General features: G+C 44.7%; 1 long non-coding RNA gene across 1 annotated transcript in view; it reads left to right on the top strand.

The window, feature by feature from the left end:
* Nucleotides 1–21278, top strand: part of LOC126237239 (uncharacterized) — a 570495-nt gene that overhangs the window by 437706 nt on the left and 111511 nt on the right. The gene's annotated exons all lie outside the window — the stretch shown is intronic.

The raw sequence follows: 21278 nt of genomic DNA, 5'->3' as shown, positions 1-21278 counted from the left end.
TACAGGATCACTGCGTCGTCCGTCTGTCTGTCCGCCTCTTAAGATCTCTTTTTCTCAGGGAGTGGTGGAGGTATCAAGTTGAGATTTATGTCAAATACTACGGTCTACAGTCCCTTGGTGGAGTAAAACATGTAAGCTTCTAAGTCAGTGCCATTTATGATACTTTGATACTCGCAAACTCACTCACCAAAATCTACAGATGAACTGTTCATAATTAAGTTTGTATGGAACCCTGAGAGCGCGAGACCTACTACACTAGTCCGCTCTTCCTTGTGATCGGTGTGAGAATAACACAGTTACTGCTTATCACAACGGATAATTTAAATCAGCTGGATTACTGTCTCGATACTGATGTCTGGGTGAGGTGACCAACTGGAGTGTACTAGCGTACTGTTAAATGCCTGCCTACCTTGACAAGTAGTATTAATTTTTGAAAAGCAGTAGCAACAAGGTCCAGTGAACTTCTACACGATACTCGATTTTCATCATTCTTTTGACAGGTGGCCCGCCACTAATTCATCTCATGTGCTCCTGGTCTGTTAATATCAGAGTAACACTTCCATCCTACGTCTTCAGTTATTTGTTGGATGTATTCCAATTTCTGTCTCTCCCTACAGTTTTTGCTCCCTACAGTTACATCATATACCATGGAGGTTGTTCCCTAAATTTTAACTGATGTCCGTTCTTCTTGTCAGTGTTTTCCACATGTACCTCTCCTTACTAATTGCACGGTGAACGTCCTCTTTCCTTATAGTCCATCAAGTTTTCAACATCCTTCTACAGCACCACATCCCATACGCTTCGATTCTCATGGTTTCCTGCTTTCTCACAGTCCATGATTCACTACCACAAAATGCTGTTCTCCAGACGGACGTTCTTGGAAATATCTTGCTTAAATTAAGGTCGATATTCGACACTAGTAGACTTTTATTGGTAAGGAAAGCCCTTTTTTCTAGTACTAGTCTGTTTTTTATATCCTCCTTACTTCGTCCATTATGTGTTTTTTGCTTCAAAGAAGTCCTTCGCTACGACTACTTCGTGGTCCCCCGTTTCAATGTTAGATTTCCTACTTGTCTCATCTGCAGTACACCTCATTTCTTTCGTCATAGCTCGGATTACGCTCAGTCGATAGTTTGTGGCCAGTAGACTGTTCATTCCATGTAGTGTGACTCGTAATTCTTCATCAGCTTCGCTGACGGCAGCCAGCGAGCTTGCGGCTAGACTGCGTGCAGACCCAGCCGCTCGTAAGCCAGCTGTTTCGCTTAGCTGATGCTGGTGCTCGAAGTGGCCCAAGCTGTTGGACCAAACATTTTATCGATGACTGATGCGGAGACTGTCGGTCGGCCATTGGAAGTCGGCCGTCGGAATGCTACTCATGGCTGAGAGGAAAGCATCTTTAACTGCTCCGGCAGCGTGTGCTGTTACAGCAGTCCCCATTCAGTGACTTGGCCGGCCACAGAAGTGTAGCACTGTGCTACGTCATACAGCGATCTTGCAGAGCGCCGCGCTGTAGAACGCTACACCATTATTCTAGCGGCCAGCTATGGAATGACATAGGTGACTGGCCTGCATATCCCTTGGTTGGTTGCCACGTTGTGCCTGAGCTGCTGCTGAGATAGGGGTATGATTGGAGCAGTAGTAGCGAAAGATTGAATCACTGCTTTGCATCCTTTTCATTCAAAATTTAGGCAGTGACTGATCAAACCCGGAGCTGTTGTCGGTAATACGCAAAGGCACTACACATTCATCACGGTGACGTGTCTGCTTTAAATCTTCTTAGGTTTTACGCCTTCCAACATTTTAATTTCGAATTCATCGAATCCCTCAATTACTGCTACTTACTTAAATACAGGGTGATTCAAAAAGAATACCACAACTTTAAAAATGTGTGTTTAATGAAAGAAACATAATACAACCTTCTGTTATACATCATTACAAAGAGTATTTGAAAAGGTTTTTTTTCACTCAAAAACAAGTTCAGAGATGTTCAATATGACCACCTCCAGACACTCGAGCAATATCAACCCGATACTCCAACTCGTTCCACACTCTCTGTAGCATATAAGGCGTAACAGTTTGGATAGCTGCTGTTATTTCTCGTTTCAAATCATCAATGGTGGCTGGGAGAGGTGGCCGAAACACCATATCCTTAACATACCCCCATAAGAAAAAATCGCAGGGGGTAAGATCAGGGCTTCTTGGAGGCCAGTGATAAAGTGCTCTGTCACGGGCTGCCTGGCGGCCGATCCATCGCCTCGGGTAGTTGACGTTCAGGTACGGGTAGTTACGGACAGATCAGTGCCAATGTGGTGGCGCTCCATCCTGCTGAAATATGAATTGTTGTGCTTCTTGTTCGAGCTGAGGGAACAGCCAATTCTCTAACATCTCCAGGTACTGTAGTCCAGTTACAGTAGCACCTTCGAAGAAAAAGGGACCAAAAACTTTATTGGCTGAAATGGCACAGAAGACGTTCACCTTAGGCGAGTCACGTTCATACTGAGTTGTTTTCCGCGGATTCTCAGTACCCCATATACAGACATTGTGACGGTTGACTTTCCCGTTAGTGTGGAAAGTTGCTTCATCACTAAACACAATCTTTGAAACGAAAGATTCATCTGTTTCCATTTGAGCAAGGATAAAATCACAGAAATCGATTCTTGTAATCTTATCAGCTGCAGACAGTGCTTGAACCAATTTCAGACGATAAGGTTTCATAACTAACCTTTTTCGTAGGACTCTCCATACAGTTGATTGTGGAATTTGCAGCTCTCTGCTAGCTCTGCGAGTCGATTTTCCTGGGCTGCGAACAAATGCTTGCTGGATGCGTGCTACATTTTCATCACTCGTTCTCGGCCGTCCAGAACTTTTCCCTTTGCACAAACACCCATTCTCTGTAAACTGTTTATACCGACGTTTAATACACCACCTATCAGGAGGTTTAACACCATACTTCGTTCGAAATGCACGCTGAACAACTGTCGTCGATTCACTTCTGCCGTACTCAATAACACAAAAAGCTTTCTGTTGAGCGGTCGCCATCTTAGCATCAACTGACGCTGACGCCTAGTCAACAGCGCCTCAAGCGAACAAATGTACAACTAAATGAAACTTTATAGCTCCCTTAATTCGCCGACAGATAGTGCTTAGCTCTGCCTTTTGTCGTTGCAGAGTTTTAAATTCCTAAAGTTGTGGTATTCTTTTTGAATCACCCTGTATACTGATGTGACGTAAGTCATGGGATATCTCCTAATTTCACGCCGAACCTCCTTTTGCCCGGAGTAGTGCAGCAGCACGACGTGCTATGGACTCAACAAGTCGTTGGAGGCCTCTGCAGAAATTTGAGCCATGCTGCCTGCCCCTATAGCCGTCCATAACTGCGAAAATGTTGCCGGTGCAGGATTTTGTGCACGAACTCACCTCTCAGTTATGTCTCGTACGTGTTTGATGGGCTGTCGGGCAATGTCGGTGGCCAATTCATTCTTTCGAATTGTCCAAAATGTTCTTCAAACCAATCGCGAACAATTGTGGCCGGTGGCGTGGCACATTGTCATCCATAAAAATTCCATCGCTGTTTGGGAACATGAAGTCCACGAATGGCTTCACATGGTCTCCAAGTAGTCGAACATCCAGAGGATCCAGTGCACTCCATGTTAACACAGCACCAGTTTGCACAATGCCTTGTTGACGACTGGGGTCCGTATCTTCGTAGCGTGTGCGTCACACTGGCACTTGACCGTCAGTTCTTACCAACTAAAATCACAGTCCACGATTTTCCAATACCCTAGCGCCCAATCGATATGCTCAAGAGCGCAGGAGAGTTGCTGTAGGCGATTCCCTAAAGCTGCCGAAGGCACTCGTGTCGATCGGCTGATATGATAGCCCGTGAACGCCAGATTTCGCCGCACTGTCCTAACGGATACGTTAGTCGTACGTCCCACATTGATTTGGGCTGTCATTTCACGCTGCGTTGGTTATCTTCTAGCACTGACAACTATACGCAAACGCCGCAGCTCGTAGGCGTTAACTGAAGCCCGTCGGCCCCTGCGTTGTTCGTGGTGAGAAATAATTCCCGAAATTTGGCGCTCTCCTGGCACTGTGGATCTCGGAATGTCTAATTTCCTGAATGGGATGATCCGTGCGTCTACCTCCAACTACCATTACGCATTCAGAGCCTGCTAAATACCGTCGTGCGTCCATAATCATGTCGAAACCTTTTCCTGTGAATCACTTGAGTACGGATGATTGCTCCACCAATGCACTGCCCTCTTATACCTTACGTACTCTATGCTACATCCACCTTTGTACGTGCGTATCGTTGTCCCACGACTGTCAAAAAATGGTTCAAATGGCTCTGAGCACTATGGGACTCAACATCTGTGGTCATAAGTCCCATAGAACTTAGAACTACTTAAACCTAACTAACCTAAGGACATCACACACATCCATGCCCGAGGCAGGATTCGAACCTGCGACGTAGCAGTCGCGCGGTTCCTGACTGAGCGCCTAGAACCGCTAGACCACCGCGACCGGCCCCACGACTGTCACCTCGGTGTACATGTAATAGGTACTTTGCCCACAGTGTTTCTCGACACCTGTTCGATAAAATAGGGTTTGGTCTGTGATTTCCTGTAACTAAACCTCTGTGAACTGCTACACCGTTCAATGAGTGCAGCCTATAACTGACAGCCATAGAACATTCTATTCTCGTTAAAAGTCAGCAACAATGAAGTTACTACAAGTGCGGCTGATTTTCTACATTCGTTGGGCATTGTGGAACGGAATAGCAGAACGAAGAGTCACATTTCTTGAATTTCGCAGCGAGTTACGCAATAGAAATCTAGAGGAGGATGCTACAGGTTCTAGCTTATAACGAATTGTGCTTGTTATATGATAGGAAGCTTCCTTCCTTGCTTGAACATGTCTGTCTCGATAAGAGCAAACATTGAGCATATTCATCCCCGCCGCCTTTCTCTGTGTTGTGTGGTGTATAAAAATTAAGGAGAGTAGACACGTTCAAAGGAAACATGTCACCGGCATTTTTCTACAGAAATCCGTAACAACTAGCCCAAGCCACCAGATATAAAGACTGACAGTACTATATTATGCACGGAAAAAATACTTCAGTTTACGCGGAATTAAAAATTTAGAGAATGTGGTTAAGAGATTGCTCGAAAAACGACTCGGTCTTAAGATTTACCGTAAGCTACACAATAAAAGTGAAAAGCTAAGCATACTAGACATACCGAACTTGGTTTCCTTTTAGTTGCTCCTACAACTGTGTCAGAATTGTGAAGTTCTAAGGATACAGCAAATACAGATCTATGTCGCATACAGAAGTTTTCTAAACATTGTATGGAAGAGAAAAATTGTGCATTACCGGACGGAATACTTTAAAAACATACGACGGTTTTATAGGACTTTTATGGATTACATTTTCTTGTCCTCCTCCTCCCAGAAACTCTTCCAGATCTCCTCCTAAACCACTGCACTGATTTCAGCCAAACTTGGTACACATACCATTTACAGTCTGGAAAAAAGCACTGTGATAGTAAAAAGCACATAACTTCAGTAGGGGTTGCTCTGGAGTGAAAAGGTTTGGTTATGCCTTGCAGCCGGCCGGGGTGGCCGAGCGGTTCTAGGCGCTACAGTCTGGAACCGCGTGACTGTTACTGTCGCAGGTTCGAATCCTGCCTCGGGCTGGATGTGTGTGATGTCCTCAGGTTAGTTAGGTTTAGGTAGTTCTAAGTTCTAGGGGACTGATGACCTCAGATGTTAAGTCCCATAGTGCCCAGAGCCATTTGAACCATTTATGCTTTGCAGAACCCATGCGTTTTGCGGTTGGTATCGGAATGCATTCTGGGAGTGCGTATTGGCATGGCTGGACTGAGATAAGGGCAAGGGGAAGATAGATAATGGGGGAGAGGAGATGGATTGGAAGAGGGAGAAGGAGGAGATGGTCAAGAAGGGGGGACGCGGAGATGGACAAGGAGAGGGGGAGGAGGATTTGGACAGAGAGAAGATGGCGGACGAGATGGACAGAGAGAGAAAAAGTACAGAAATAGGGGGGGAATAAGGACAGAGAGAGGGTACGAGGATTTGTGTGCAAGAATTGTAACTTAAACTTTCATTGGCAAAATCATGGGTGAAAAACTGGTCAATAAATACAAGTATAATTACAGTTGATTAGTGTATCTAGTTGATCATATTCTGCTACGAGAACAGCAAATATGCCATTTCCAGTTATGACAGCCTTTTACACAAACATAATGATCTTACGCTTACATATCAGTACCTCTCTTCTGCTCTTTATTACTGTGGCGTACCTTTCAAGATAGTCTCTTGATGATCCATAGCTACACTCATTTAAATTAAGATCAATTTCAGGCATAACCCCTTCCACCAGTGACTTGGCGAAAAATAATTAACTCCTCCAGCGACGCACATAAAAAAATATAAATTACACACATTGTGTGATCATTCCTTTCTTATTCTTTCCATTGTCTTCGTGCTTTACAGGACTTTCATGCATTGCGTTTTCTTCTCCTCCTCCTCCCAGAAACTCTTCATTCTTCTGCTTCTTTTCTCCCACTCTTCTTCCGACGTCTTCAGTGTCTTCTTCTCCTGTCTGTTCCACTGGTTACTCTCTGTCCTTTTCTTGTATCGTTTTGTGTCTTTTATCTCTGGCATATCAGAAGGTCTGTAATTCCTTTTCCAATTTTTCTTCCGTTACAACAACAAGTTACCCTGTTACTACCATTCCTTCCTGAGTTCATCAACCCCCGTAGTTCCTGCTTTTCTCTTACCCTCCCTGTTGTTTCCCGTACCCTTTTAGTCGTTTTATCAGTATTCGCATGTCCAATAAATCTTACCATTTTGGTCTGAGTTGATATTGCCTCAAGGTGGGGTACAGATCTTCCCTAGGTCTTCGAAGCCATCTCCCAACACCTCTTTTAGGGCACAGTATTTTCTTCAGTATTTCCGTATCTTATTCTTCCAGTTATTCTACGACGTATTTTTCAGATCGTCTCGGCAGCATATTGTACCGCATTCCTCACCGTTACTTTGTACTGTCTGTTCTTTGCGTCTGTATGTAACACTGTCTTATTAAAAGTGTTAGGACAAGTATTAACGGACATTAACATGCGGTGTGTCGATCTTTTGTCTTTATGACGGATTGAATACTACTGGGGACACTTTCAGTGAGCTGCCTGAATGTCAGTGGAGGAACGGCAGCCCGTTTTTCCTCAAGAGCCGAAACCCGAGAATATAGTGATGGGATCTGAAGTGAAGCGAACTATGTAATTCATTGCAAATATGGTCTGTTGGGTTCAGGTCGGGACATTGGGGAGAAATGTTGTTATCTAGATGCCGCTTTATAGCAGAGTGCATTGTCATGAAAATGCAGAGTCATCACTCCGAATTGTCACTTTACTGTACAGAACACAAAGTATTGTAAAATATGTTCATATTCTTCCCAATGCAGCGTTTTCTTAAGAGTAACAAGGGAACCACGAAAATACCCCCACGACGTAACACGACGTCCTCTGTATTTCACTGTATTCATGATGGCAGGTAATCCAAAACCCTCCATCGGATTGTCACAGCGTGACTCATCACTCAGAATTACTCGTTTCCATTCATCCTCTGTCCTTACACCATTTCAAGCGTTACTTAGCACTGACTGCAGTAGTGTGAGGCTTACGAGGAGGTGCTCCAGCATTGTACCCCATTCTTTTTAACTCCCTGCTCACAGTCTTTTTGTTATCTGGATTATATATGTCTGACATTGTGTCAACCGCTGAAGTATCATGTACGCCAAGATCAGTTGTAATTATTTCATTCGATTTTTAGAACCACCGTCAGCAGTGCTGGAGGTCCGAGTCCGCTAATACAGGAAGTCTCGTAGTACTGCGTTTCCTCTTCGCTATACATCACCAACAATCGGCCTGACCTGACCATCTGTAGAAGGGCCGAATCCAGTGATTAGTCCACATGCTTCTAACCGACCCGTTCCACTTTTGCGACATTCTCTATTGACAGCATTTTTTTATTTTTTTTTTTTTTACAGAAAGGGAGCCCCTCCATGCCCGTACCGGCATGATGGCCAACTCAATAGGTCTACTGCCATCTCTGCATAAGGGTTAGTTTCACTAAAGGGAGGTGACGCAGGATGTGGGTATTGCGATGTTTACTTACGTCTGGTTAAGGTTAACCATTAATACGCGCTCATCTATTCAATCTGTATATTGAGCAAGCAGTAAAGGAAACAAAAGAAAAATTCGGAGTAGGTATTAAAATCCATGGAGAAGAAATAAAAACTTTGAGGTTCGCCGATGACATTGTAATTCTGTCAGAGACAGCAAAGGACTTGGAAGAGCAGTTGAACGGAATGGATGGTGTCTTGAAGGGAGGATATAAGATGAACATCAACAAAAGCAAAACGAGGATAATGGAATGTAATCGAATTAAGTCGGGTGATGTTGAGGGTATTAGATTAGGAAATGAGACACTTAAAGTAGTAAAGGAGTTTTGCTATTTGGGGAGCAAAATAACTGATGATGGTCGAAGTAGAGAGGATATAAAATGTAGACTGGCAATGGCAAGGAAAGCGTTTCTGAAGAAGAGAAATTTGTTAACATCGAGTATAGATTTAAGTGTCAGGACGTCTTTTCTGAAAGTATTTGTATGGAGTGTAGCCATGTATGGAAGTGAAACATGGACGGTAAATAGTTTGGACAAGAAGAGAATAGAAGCTTTCGAAATGTGGTGCTACAGAAGAATGCTGAAGATTAGATGGGTAGATCACATAACTAATGAGGAGGTACTGAATAGGATTAGGGAGAAGAGGAGTTTGTGGCACAACTTGACCAGAAGAAGGGATCGGTTGGTAGGACATGTTCTGAGGCATCAAGGGATCACCAATTTAGTATTGGAGGGCAGCGTGGAGGGTAAGAATCGTAGGGGGATACCAAGAGATGAATACACTAAGCAGATTCAGAAGGATGTAGGTTGCAGTAGGTACTGGGAGATGAAGAAGCTTGCACAGGATAGAGTAGCATGGAGAGCTGCATCAAACCAGTCTCAGGACTGAAGACCACAACAACAACAACAACAACAACAACAACAACATCTGGAGATTGGGCCGAAGTCGAACGAATGGTAGCGGTTTGAAGGGCAGAGGAAAAAAAGTGCCAAGGCAAGAGCCAAGGGAAAAAAAAGCCTCTGCGATAGTTAGGTCGGGTGGTAAGAGCAGTAGCGGATGTCTTGCTGCCTGCGATAGGTCGTGCAAGGGTAGGCTTTGTTAGTAGTGGGTATCGTGCATGTCGATACCTTTGACGTTGTGCGGTGGTGTTGCTCGCCGGCTGCCGCTGGGTGCCGGTGTTGGGCTCTCGTTCAGCGTCAGCAACCTGCAACAGTTAGGTTTATCATCGTTTTTGTGTCTGATAGGTCATATATCGGATGCACAGTGTAGGGTGATGGCCGTGCGGTTAAAGGCGCTGCAGTCTGGAACCGCAAGACCGCTACGGTCGCAGGTTCGAATCCTGCCTCGGGCATGGATGTTTGTGATGTCCTTAGGTTAGTTAGGTTTAACTAGTTCTAAGTTCTAGGGGACTAATGACCTCAGCAGTTGAGTCCCATAGTGCTCAGAGCCATTTGAACCATTTTTTTGTAGGGTGATGCTGGCGAATTGTTTGTGCGTTAGTGGGCAAGCTCGTCGGGGTCCCTGTTGGGGCCTGTTGGTCGGCTCTAGTAGCAGCTAGTAACTACCAGTCAGTGTCGTTGATATGCAGGGGCTTACCGACGTTTGTCACCTGTTGGTATATGTTAGTTTACCATAGGTGGCTATACCCTAGCTAGTAGTGTCTTTGGCCGCTTGTGCTTCCACCTATGGTTGTGGGCACTCCTCGCCTCCCTTTATACTGGCTTGTCCTCCTCCCAAGTTCGATAGGGGTGTCAAAATAGTTTTGATCGAATAGTGTATATTTTTACTGTTGATGTCTCTGATTGTACATAAGGCCAAATTCATCTTGCTCATTATCTGTATTACTGCCTCACTGATCCTGCTGTTCTATTTTTTCTATTTTGCTCGGTGCCTTCCTGTGTTTTCCAATCCCAACTGTCTTTAGGCGATCCTCAGCCTCACCCTTCCAGCTGTCTTCCTCAGCTTGCTCTCTAGTCTAAAGAGAATTTAAACTGCTCTGTCATTCTTAAATAAAAGATACGCAAGATCGGTTGCAAATATTTTGTTGATTAGCAGTTTCGACAGATCTGTGCTGTTATCTTTGGAACTTGCAACATGTCGAAACAAGTAATCAATAAAATATTTAAAACTGATCTTGGCGTACCAGATATTTCAAAATAATAAACTAATTCAGAACACCCCCGCGGTTGACACAATGTCCGACATATATAACTTAAATGTCATAAATTTCTGTTAATTCTTGTACTCGGCCACAGTCTATTTGGCACATTAGAAAACTTCCCATTATTCGGGCTGTAGTAAAATAATGTTGAACAAAATGGTTCGACACGCGAAAAACCGCTCACATAGTATGTGAAAGATAAAGGCACTTTTTAACGCAAAGTCTCGGTGTCATTCCGTAGACGTAGAGACTACGGATGTCGTAGAGGAAAGCAGAGTGCGTGTCCGCCGCCGCCTCAGGGATAGTGGGAGAAGGTGGAGCCAGCCGCCCGCCACGCACCACACCAGTCCCCGCGTTCCCCCAAGGCGGGCATCTCTAATAACGAGGACGGGAGTTCACCGCAGCGGGGAGGCGCCGGCGGTGGCGGCGATAAGGTGATAATTTACGGCGGGCGCAGGAATTCTTGCGGCGGCTCCGCAGAGGCGCAGGAACAACGCCGCCCGCCGCCCCTGCCGCCGGCCTATTAATTACTGTGCAGCAGCAGCAGCCGCGCCGGCGCTCGTCTGCGGCTCCAGCAGAGCAGCGGCCGCACTGCAGAGAAACTGAGAGCAGCGTCCCCACGCTGTAGTGGGCCGACATCCTCAAAACTGCCCAGTCAGTAGGCTCTGAGTGATCACGGCCGAACTTTTTAGAAACAGTAAAACTAACTAGAAAACTTAGATCAATTTAGTCACAAGCGTTAAATAACACTTCATTGCAATTTCTAAAATAATTGGGGGAAGTGGCAACAAAATGATTATTCGCGTTGGTGTGTAGAATGTATGAGCCAGGTGATGTACCATCAGACTTGCGGAGAAACATCATCAACGCAGTTCCAATGATAGCAAGAGACGACAAGAGCCAGAATTACCGCACACTCACCTTAATAGGTCATGCATCCAATTGCTGGCAAGAATAATATACAGAAGAACGGAAAAGAAATCTGAGGATCTGTTAGACGACGATCAGTTAGGCTTTAGGAAAGGTAAAGGCACCAGAGAGGCTGCTCTAACGTTGCGTGATAATGGAAATAAGACTGAAGAAAAATCGAGACGCGTTCATAGGATTCGTCGATCTGGAAAACGGGTCCTGCGAAAAATGGGGTCAAGCTATAGGGGGAAACGGGTAATATACAATAGGCGTTGGTCGAGGTGATAACTGCGGACCTCATGCTTCATTTGGCTTTATCTTAAGCTGGACTACTGTCCCCTAGATGATAAAGCAGATGGTTCAAATGGCTCTGAGCACTATGGGACTCAACTGCTGAGGTTATTAGTCCCCTAGAACTTAGAACTAGTTAAACCTAACTAACCTAAGGACATCACACACACCCATGCCCGAGGCAGGATTCGAACCTGCGACCGTAGCGGTCTCGCGGTTCCAGACTGCAGCGCCAGAACCGCGCGGCCACTTCGGCCGGCTTGATAAAGCAGTTTTATCACAATGCGACAAAGAATGTTGCGCTATCTACTGCTTATCGTTTGAAATAAATTATAAAGCTGTGTCCTGAAAATGTGACTCCAGCGCTGCGAAACTATATGGATCAGAAATTAAGCAATATCATGAAGATGAAAATTAACTGTACCTGTGTTGAACCTGTAAAACTGTTTACATTAGCCGAATCTGTGCATCGGAATAACGACTAAGATTAGTTTGCGACAGTGTCTAACAGATACGGGTGACATGGAAAGGAAAATGTTACACTTTCAGCTGAATTTAGATTCTATAGTAGTCTAAATCACCGTTGAGTTTTTACATGGTTAAATACATTCTTTTCGGACAGAAGTATGAGGCAATCATCCCTTCACCTCATAAACTAAGGACAATTAAGTCGTCACAGGCAAAAAAATGAGATATTAATAGTCTCACGCTTCTCTGTTTAAGATCCTTAGGAGGACGTGTGTAGCAGACTCTAGGTAGATGCATGGATGCAGAACAACTCATAAATACACTGATGAGACAACACTGCCCGCCGCGAGACTGAATGCCGCACTAACACGATAAGGATGGTATATAAGGAGCAGAACGAGTAAGGTATTATTCTGTCTACCATAGGGATCGCAGTTGGGGATGTTCACTGGCATAAACGACTTCCACGAAGATCGGATTGTTGTGGCCCAGTGCATGGGAACGAGGGCGAATATGGACGGCGGTTAGCGAGCAACCGTTACGAGCGTGTGTGGAGACTGAAGTACGGCAAAACCACGAGCAGGCGACCAGATGTTGGTAGCTGGTGCCTCATCACGGAACGTCGAGCTCGGACGCTCGCCCGCTCTGTAAAGCAGGGAAGGTGTAAATCTGTGGAAGTTCAAATCACATACCATACTGGTGGAAGCAGTAACAGACGACTGCTGTGTGTTCACTTGTTGATTTCGTCAGTTACGGCTGGATTGGGCACGGCCTCATAGAGACTGGACCGTGGATCAGTGGGAACCTGTCACCTGGTCAAATGAGTGGCATTTCTTACTACACAAAGTCGACTGCTCGAAGTCACGTACTGCGCCACTGCAGTGTTGTCTTGTGGAGGACACTGACCTGGGCTTCCCTGGGGCTGTGGTAGTAATCGAAAGCATCCTGACAGCTGTGGACTATGAGAATGTGATTTCGGACAACCCGTGTCCCTTCATCTACATCTACATTTACATTTATACTCCGCAAGCCACCCAACGGTGTGTGGCGGAGGGCACTTTACGTGCCACTGTCATTACCTCCCTTTCCTGTTCCAGTCGCGTATGGTTCGCGGCAAGAACGACTGCCGGAAAGCCTCCGTGCGCGCTTGAATATCTCTAATTTTACATTCGTGATCTCCTCTCGAAACCTGGACAGCAAGCTACACCGCAATGCAGAGCGCCTCTCTTGCAGAGTCTGCCACTTGAGTTTGCTAAACATCTCCCTGTGACGAAACGCGCCGCTCTTGTTTGGATCTTCTCTATCTCCTCTGTCAACCCGACCTGGTACGGATCCCACACTGATGAGCAATACTCAAGTATAGGTCGAACGAGTGTTTTGTAAGCCACCTACTTTGTTGATGAACTACATTTTCTAAGGACTCTGCCAGTGAATCTCAACCTGGCAACCCCCCCCCCCCCTTACCAACAATTAATTTTATATGCTCATTCTGTTCAAATCGTTCCGTACGCTTACTCCCAGATATTTTACAGAAATAACTGCTACCAGTGTTTGTTCCGCTATCATATAATCATACAATAGAGGATCCTTCTTTCTATGTATTCGGAATACATCACATTTGTCTATGTTAAGAGTCAGTTGCCACTCCCTGCACCAACTGCCTATCCGCTGCAGATCTTCCTGCATTTCGCTGCAATTTTCTAATGCTGCAACTTTTCTGTATAGTACAGCATCATCCGCGAAAAGCCGCATAGAACTTCCGACACTATCTACTAGGTCAATTACATATATTGTGAAAAGCGATGGTCCCATGACACTCCCCTGTGGCATGCCAGAGGTTACTTTATCGTCTGTAGAAGTCTCTCCATTGAGAACAACATGCTGTGTTCTGTTTGCTAAAAACTCTTCAATCCAGCCACACAGCTGGTCTGATATTCCGTAGGCTCTTACTTTATCAGGCGACAGTGGGGAACTGTATCGAACGCCTTCCGGAAGTCAAGGAAAATGGCATCTACCTGGGAGCCTGCTTACCCAACTGCGACTGCATTTTCCAGGATTATACCTGTCCGTGTCGCAACATCAGACTCGTGCTACAGTGGTTTGAGGAGCATGGCAGCGGAGTCACGTTCGTGCCTTGCCCACCAAATTCCCCAAATTTGAAACTAAAGAAACACGTCTAGGACAGCGTCGGGCACCAACTCCGTGTCTACTAACCAACGGCAAGAACTCTGCACTAATTTGGTGACACTGGTGCTGAAAACCTCCAGAAACCTACCAAAGACTTGTCGAAAGTAACGTAGAATCACTGCTGTTGTATTCCAAAGCCGGGTCCACAGCGCTGTTAAGTAGTAGTCATAAAGATTTGGCTCATCAGTGTATATGAAATTTATAGATGGGTACTGTGCTTAGATGCTTAGCTATTGCATTAAATATATTCATGAAGTTTCACCTGCTGACAAGGCAGGTAATGGTTTTAGAATGAATACTGTAATATTATAGCCTATCGATACTGCCGTAGACGGCGCCTCTAAGACTCCTGCGGGCTCCGCAGACGGCACATTCGACATCGCCTCCAGTGAAGAACCCTCAGGCCACTGACAAATGAAGGTCGCCAGGACGTTGTTATAAGGGACTGGCACCTGAGCACCAGTCTTCTAGTTCAAGATTACTTCTAGTCGCTACCTGGTGCCGAACGTTACACCGAGCTGTTCATAGCTGGCTTTACTGGCAAATATTGAGTGTACATAGACGAATGCCCGTGTCGGGCCTCCGCTTGCAGCTGGCCACAGCTGGCACAAGTTGTCAATAACGTGCACTTGTGCCAACAAATCTTTTGCTTACTTCTCCTGCTTACTACAGCGACAATTCCCTTTGGCCACCTTCCACCCATTTATCATCAGCAATGACGACATATTTGGTTGATCGGGCGTAGCGGCTCTCTTCGTGCCCGAAACTTGTCAGAAATAAATCTGAGCATGTACGATAACAGTGAAATGAATACTGGTTTCTGATCGTCTACCAATGTAACGTTGTAAATCCAAAAACAAGTAAAGTATCCTAAAAATTACTTATTTTCCTGTTTTACATACAAAAAGTCTGCCACCGTACAGAGTGCTTTTGAAAGACAGCTTCAGTCAGCACGACTTCAGAGCGATCTGCTTCGAAGGGTGATCGCTTAGGAAGCGCGCACAGTGCTGAGGCTGGAGAGGCACGAGGCTGTGGCTCCAGAAGCGATGGGCCGCCACCCCCGCCTGTGTCCTCCGCTTCCGCCTGTGTCCCCGTGCGGCTCAGAAGGGCGGGCGGACGGGTGGACGGACTGGCATCTACTTTGAGGGCGACTCGGCCGCGTCTGACTGCACAGCACGTCGCCTCGCCTCGCCTTTATTGGACAACTCGCTGGAATGTTGTCATTAAGATGTTTCCCGCCAATGGGGAGGAGGGTGGGGACGCGATGAGGGGCGAAAGGAGGGACTGGGAAGTGGCTGTCCGGTGGAGTTATTACCGGCCGTTCTTGGGGAAGAGGTCAGACAGCTCGAGACGATATAGCACTCCGGGTCCGTGAATGGTTTACTTGATCGTACATCACTGTAATCCCAAAACATTACATTCAAGTTGAATTCTTCAGCGCTTTGTTTCAATTTATACGGCGCTTATAACCTCGGTGTTGAGTGACCTTAAACCGCAGACACTCACTTTGTATCATTAAACATACATATAGGGTGACAATTATTCAACTACATGAAAAAAACCGTAAATTAGTTACAATAAGGCGTGCACACACTTTATTCAACATCACTACACATATTCGGATTTAGATTATGACATATTCGATATGCCTGCCATCATTGGTAATGATGGTGTGGCGCAGACGAATAGCAAAATTCTCATGATCCGCTGAAATGTTGGAACATCGATACTGTCGACGGCCTCCTGAATGGCTGTTTTCAGCTCAGCAATGGTTTTGGGGTTATTGCTGTACACCTTGTCTTTTATGTAGAACCACAAAAAGTAGACGCACTTGTTCAGAACCGGAGAATATGGCGGCCAATCGAGGCCCATGGTAGTGGCCTCTGGGTATCCCAGAGCCCGAATGCGGTCCCCAATGTGCTCCTCCAGGACTTTCTGCTTCGATGGGGTCGAGCTCCATCTTGCATGAACCACATATCGTTGAAATCAGGGTCACGTTGGATAATGCGGATGAAATTATCTTCCAAAACCTTCATCTGCCGTTCGGTAGTCACCGTGCCATCGAGGAATATCGTACCGATTATTCCGTGACTGACTGGACATAGCCCACCACATAGTCACTCGTTGAGGGTGAAGAGACTTCTCCACCATGAAATTCGGGTTCTCAGACCCCCAAATGCGCCAGTTTTGCACATTGAAGAACCCATCCGAATGAAAGTGAGCTTCAAATGGCTATGAGCACTATGGAAAGTAACTTCTGAGGTCATCAGTCCCCTAGAACTTAGAACTACTTAAACCTAACTAACCTAAGGACATCACACATCTCCATGCCCGAGGGACGATTCGAACATGCGACCGTAACGGTCGCGCGGTTCCCGACTGTAGCGTCTAGAACCGCTCGGCCACCCCGGCCGGCACAAGTGGGCTTCGTCGCTAAACCAACCAATGCAAGCTTATACTAATTCCTATCATGCCCCGCGGCCAACCGTGCAGTTTGAATGTCGTTGTTGTTGTGGTCTTCAGTCCTGAGACTGGTTTGATGCAGCTCTCCATGCTACTCTATCCTGTGCAAGCTTCTTCATCTCCCAGTACCTACTGCAACCTACATCCTTCTGAATCTGCTTAGTGTATTGATCTCTTGGTCTCCCTCTACGATTTTTACCCTCCACGCTGCCCTCCAATGCTAAATTTGTGATCCCTTGATGCCTCAAAACATGTCCTACCAACCGATCCCTTCTTCTAGTCAAGTTGTGCCACAAACTTCTCTTCTCCCCAATCCTATTCAATACCTCCTCATTAGTTACGTGATCTACCCACCTTATCTTCAGCATTCTTCTGTAGCACCACATTTCGAAAGCTTCTATTCTCTTCTTGTCCAAACTAGTTATCGTCCATGTCTCACTTCCATACATGGCTACACTCCATACAAATGCTTTCAGAAACGACTTCCTGACACCTAAATCTATACTCGATGTTAACAAATTTCTCTTCTTGAGAAACGCTTTCCTTGCCATTGCCAGTCTACATTTTATGTCCTCTCTACTTCGACCATCACCGGTTATTTTACTCCCTAAATAGCAAAACTCCTTTACTACTTTAAGTGTCTCATTTCCTAATCTAATTCCCTCAGCATCACCCGACTTAATTTGACTACATTCCATTATCCTCGTTTTGCTTTTGTTGATGTTCATCTTATATCCTCCTTTCAAGACATTGTCCATTCCGTTCAACTGCTCTTCCAAGTCCTTTGCTGTCTCTGACAGAATTACAATGTCATCGGCGAACCTCAAAGTTTTTACTTCTTCTCCATGAATTTTAATACCTACTCCGAATTTTTCTTTTGTTTCCTTTGCTGCTTGCTCAATATACAGATTGAATAACATCGGGGAGAGGCTACAACCCTGTCTCACTCCTTTCCCAACCACTGCTTCCCTTTCATGCCCCTCGACTCTTATAACTGCCATCTGGTTTCTGTACAAATTGTAACTAGCCTTTCGCTCCCTGTATTTTACCCCTGCCACCTTCAGAATTTGAAAGAGAGTATTCCAGTCAACATTGTCAAAAGCTTTCTCTAAGTCTACAAATGCCAGAAACGAAGGTTTGCCTTTTCTTAATCTTTCTTCCAAGATAAGTCGTAAGGTCAGTATTGCCTCACGTGTTCCAACATTTCTACGGAATCCAAACTGATCTTCTCCGAGGTCGGCTTCTACCAGTTTTTCCATTCGTCTATAAAGAATTCGCGTTAGTATTTTGCAGCTGTGACTTATTAAACTGATAGTTCGGTAATTTTCACATCTGTCAACACCTGCTTTCTTTGGGATTGGAATTATTATATTCTTCTTGAAGTCTGAGGGTATTTCGCCTGTCTCATACATCGTGCTCACCAGATGGTAGAGTTTTGTCATGACTGGCTCTCCCGAGGCCATCAGTAGTTCTAGTGGAATGTTGTCTACTCCCGGGGCCTTGTTTCGACTCAGGTCTTTCAGTGCTCTGTCAAACTCTTCACGCAGTATCTTATCTCCCATTTCGTCTTCATCTACATCCTCTTCCATTTCCATAATATTGTCCTCAAGTACATCTCCCTTGTATAAACCCTCTATATACTCCTTCCACCTTTCTGCCTTCCCTTCTTTGCTTAGAACTGGGTTTCCATCAGAGCTCTTGATATTCATACATGTGGTTCTCTTCTCTCCAAAGGTCTCTTTAATTTTCCTGTAGGCAGTATCTATCTTACCCCTAGTGAGACAAGCCTCTACATCCTTACATTTTTCCTCTAGCCATCCCTGCTTAGCCATTTTGCACTTCCTGTCGATTTCATTTTTGAGACGTTTGTATTCCTTTTTGCCTGCTTCATTTACTGCATTTTTATATTTTCTCCTTTCATCAATTAAATTCAATATTTCTTCTGTTACCCAAGGATTTCTATTAACCCTCGTCTTTTTACCTACTTGATCGTCTGCTGCCTTCACCACTTCATCCCTCAGAGCTACCCATTCTTCTTCTACTGTATTTCTTTCCCCCATTCCTGTCAATTGTTCCCTTATGCTCTCCCTGAAACTCTGTACAACCTCTGGTTCTTTCAGTTTATCCAGGTCCCATCTCCTTAAATTCCCACCTTTTTGCAGTTTCTTCAGTTTCAATCTGCAGTTCATAACCAATAGATTGTGGTCAGAATCCACATCTGCCCCAGGAAATGTCTTACAATTTAAAACCTGGTTCCTAAATCTCTGTCTTACCATTACATAATCTATCTGAAACCTGTCAGTATCTCCAGGCTTCTTCCATGTATACAGCCTCCTTTCATGATTCTTGAACCAAGTGTTAGCTATGATTAAGTTATGCTCTGTGCAAAATTCTACAAGGCGGCTTCCTCTTTCATTCCTTCTCCCCAATCCATATTCACCTACTATGTTTCCTTCTCTCCCTTTTCCTACTGACGAATTCCAGTCACCCATGACTATTAAATTTTCGTCTCCCTTCACTACCTGAATAATTTCTTTTATCTCGTCATACATTTCATCTATTTCTTCATCATCTGCAGAGCTAGTTGGCATATAAACTTGTACTACTGTAGTAGGCATGGGCTTTGTGTCTATCTTGGCCACAATAATGCGTTCACTATGCTGTTTGTAGTAGCTAACCCGCACTCCTATTTTTTTATTCATTATTAAACCTACTCCTGCATTACCCCTATTTGATTTTGTATTTATAACCCTGTAATCACCTGACCAAAAGTCTTGTTCCTCCTGCCACCGAACTTCACTAATTCCCACTATATCTAACTTTAACCTATCCATTTCCCTTTTCAAATTTTCTAACCTACCTGCCCGATTAAGTGATCTGACATTCCACGCTCCGATCCGTAGAACGCCAGTTTTCTTTCTCCTGATAACGACGTCCTCTTGAGTAGTCCCCGCCCGGAGATCCGAATGGGGGACTATTTTACCTCCGGAATATTTTACCCAAGAGGACGCCATCATCATTTAATCATACAGTAGAGCTGCATGTCCTCGGGAAAAATGTCCTAATGCTGAAAACTGCATCTAAGTCCCTACAGTAGTTCCTAAAATTAGTCTGAACATAAAGACAAGAAATCGCTGCGGGAAATTTTAATAATAATGTGTGTCCCTGTGAGTGTGCACTCGTGCGCGCTCGTGCGCGCTCATCTCTCTCTCTCTCTCTCTCTCTCTGTGTGTGTGTGTGTGTGTGTGTGTGTGTGTGTGTGTTGCACCGTGTTTATCTATTCTGGAAGAACAATACACATTTCGTTCTGCAAACTGAAGGCGTCAGGTGTGGGTAAAGTTGTAAAACTACTAAGGCGATCGTGGACCATCATAAGTAAGCGGAGAGTACGGTAATTTACCAGGTAGCCTTGGTCAGTTAAGACGGTACCCGCATTACCTGTGCGTTAGGTGGGTTGCATACGTATCGGGCTCTAGCTCATCTCGGTCACTTTGATTACGTATGTGATCAGTGTCTCATTAGCTTCCTTTAAAAACCGGAAGCGGTGAAACGTCTATAAACCGAATTAGGACACATTAAAGGCCACATAATCTACGGAAGATTTTTGTTCTATATATTTATCCTCCTGTCTGATACTTTAAAATAAACACTATTTATAACAAAATTGAAATGGTCTGAAATGTTTAATTCACGTTTTATTAGAAAATTGTTGATTTTATAACGTGAAAGACAGGGATTAGTAAAAACAAAGAAAAAAATACAGATTTATCATATAGCGCTATAAAACCCAGTTTTCCCGCCCTCCATAAAAAAAATTAAAAAAAACGCAAAACAAAAATCTAGCACATGTCGCTTCAATACTTGGTGCAACTTATATTAAACGGGTTTCTGCCACTGGTAAAAAACTTCCGCTTTTCTGAGTAATAACAGGAAACTCTTCGCTTTGACCATCACGAAGAACGTTATATTGAGTACAACTTATCAACAGTAATTACATAGGATTTATAATTTTTGTGCATGTGAACTATTCCTGATCAAAAGTAATTGCTTTTGTTGCCTAACAGTGCTGAAACGGCGCCATCAAGTAATTTTTATTACTTAAAAATGCAGTTAATGCCGCTACGGTCGCAGGTTCCACTCCTACCTCCGGAATGGATGTGTGTGACGTCCTTAGGTTAGTTAGGTTTAAGTAGTTCTAAGTTCTAGGGGACTGAAGGCTTCAGAAGCTAAGTCCCATAGTGCTCAGAGCCATTTGAACCATTTTTGCAACTTATGTTCTCTAAGGATGTAAGATACACTGTGGACTATCGGTGACTGATATGCGATTCTACTTACGAGCAGAAGAAACAACAAAACAAACAAAAACACAAAGAGAAGGCGTCGGCTCCCAGTTCCTCTCTTACACATTCATTTATGTTTCATTCCCTACCAATTACGGGTTCCCGGGTTCGATTCCCGGCGGGGTCAGGGATTTTCTCTGCCTCGTGATGGCTGGGTGTTGTGTGCTGTCCTTAGGTTAGTTAGGTTTAAGTAGTTCTAAGTTCTAGGGGACTTATGACCACAGCAGTTGAGTCCCATAGTGCTCAGAGCCATTAG

The sequence above is a fragment of the Schistocerca nitens genome, chromosome 1, assembly GCF_023898315.1.
Source record: "Schistocerca nitens isolate TAMUIC-IGC-003100 chromosome 1, iqSchNite1.1, whole genome shotgun sequence".
Taxonomy (NCBI): Eukaryota; Metazoa; Arthropoda; class Insecta; order Orthoptera; family Acrididae; genus Schistocerca; species Schistocerca nitens.
Note: the sequence above shows the minus strand (reverse complement) of the source record. Positions and strands in the feature narration are given on the sequence as shown.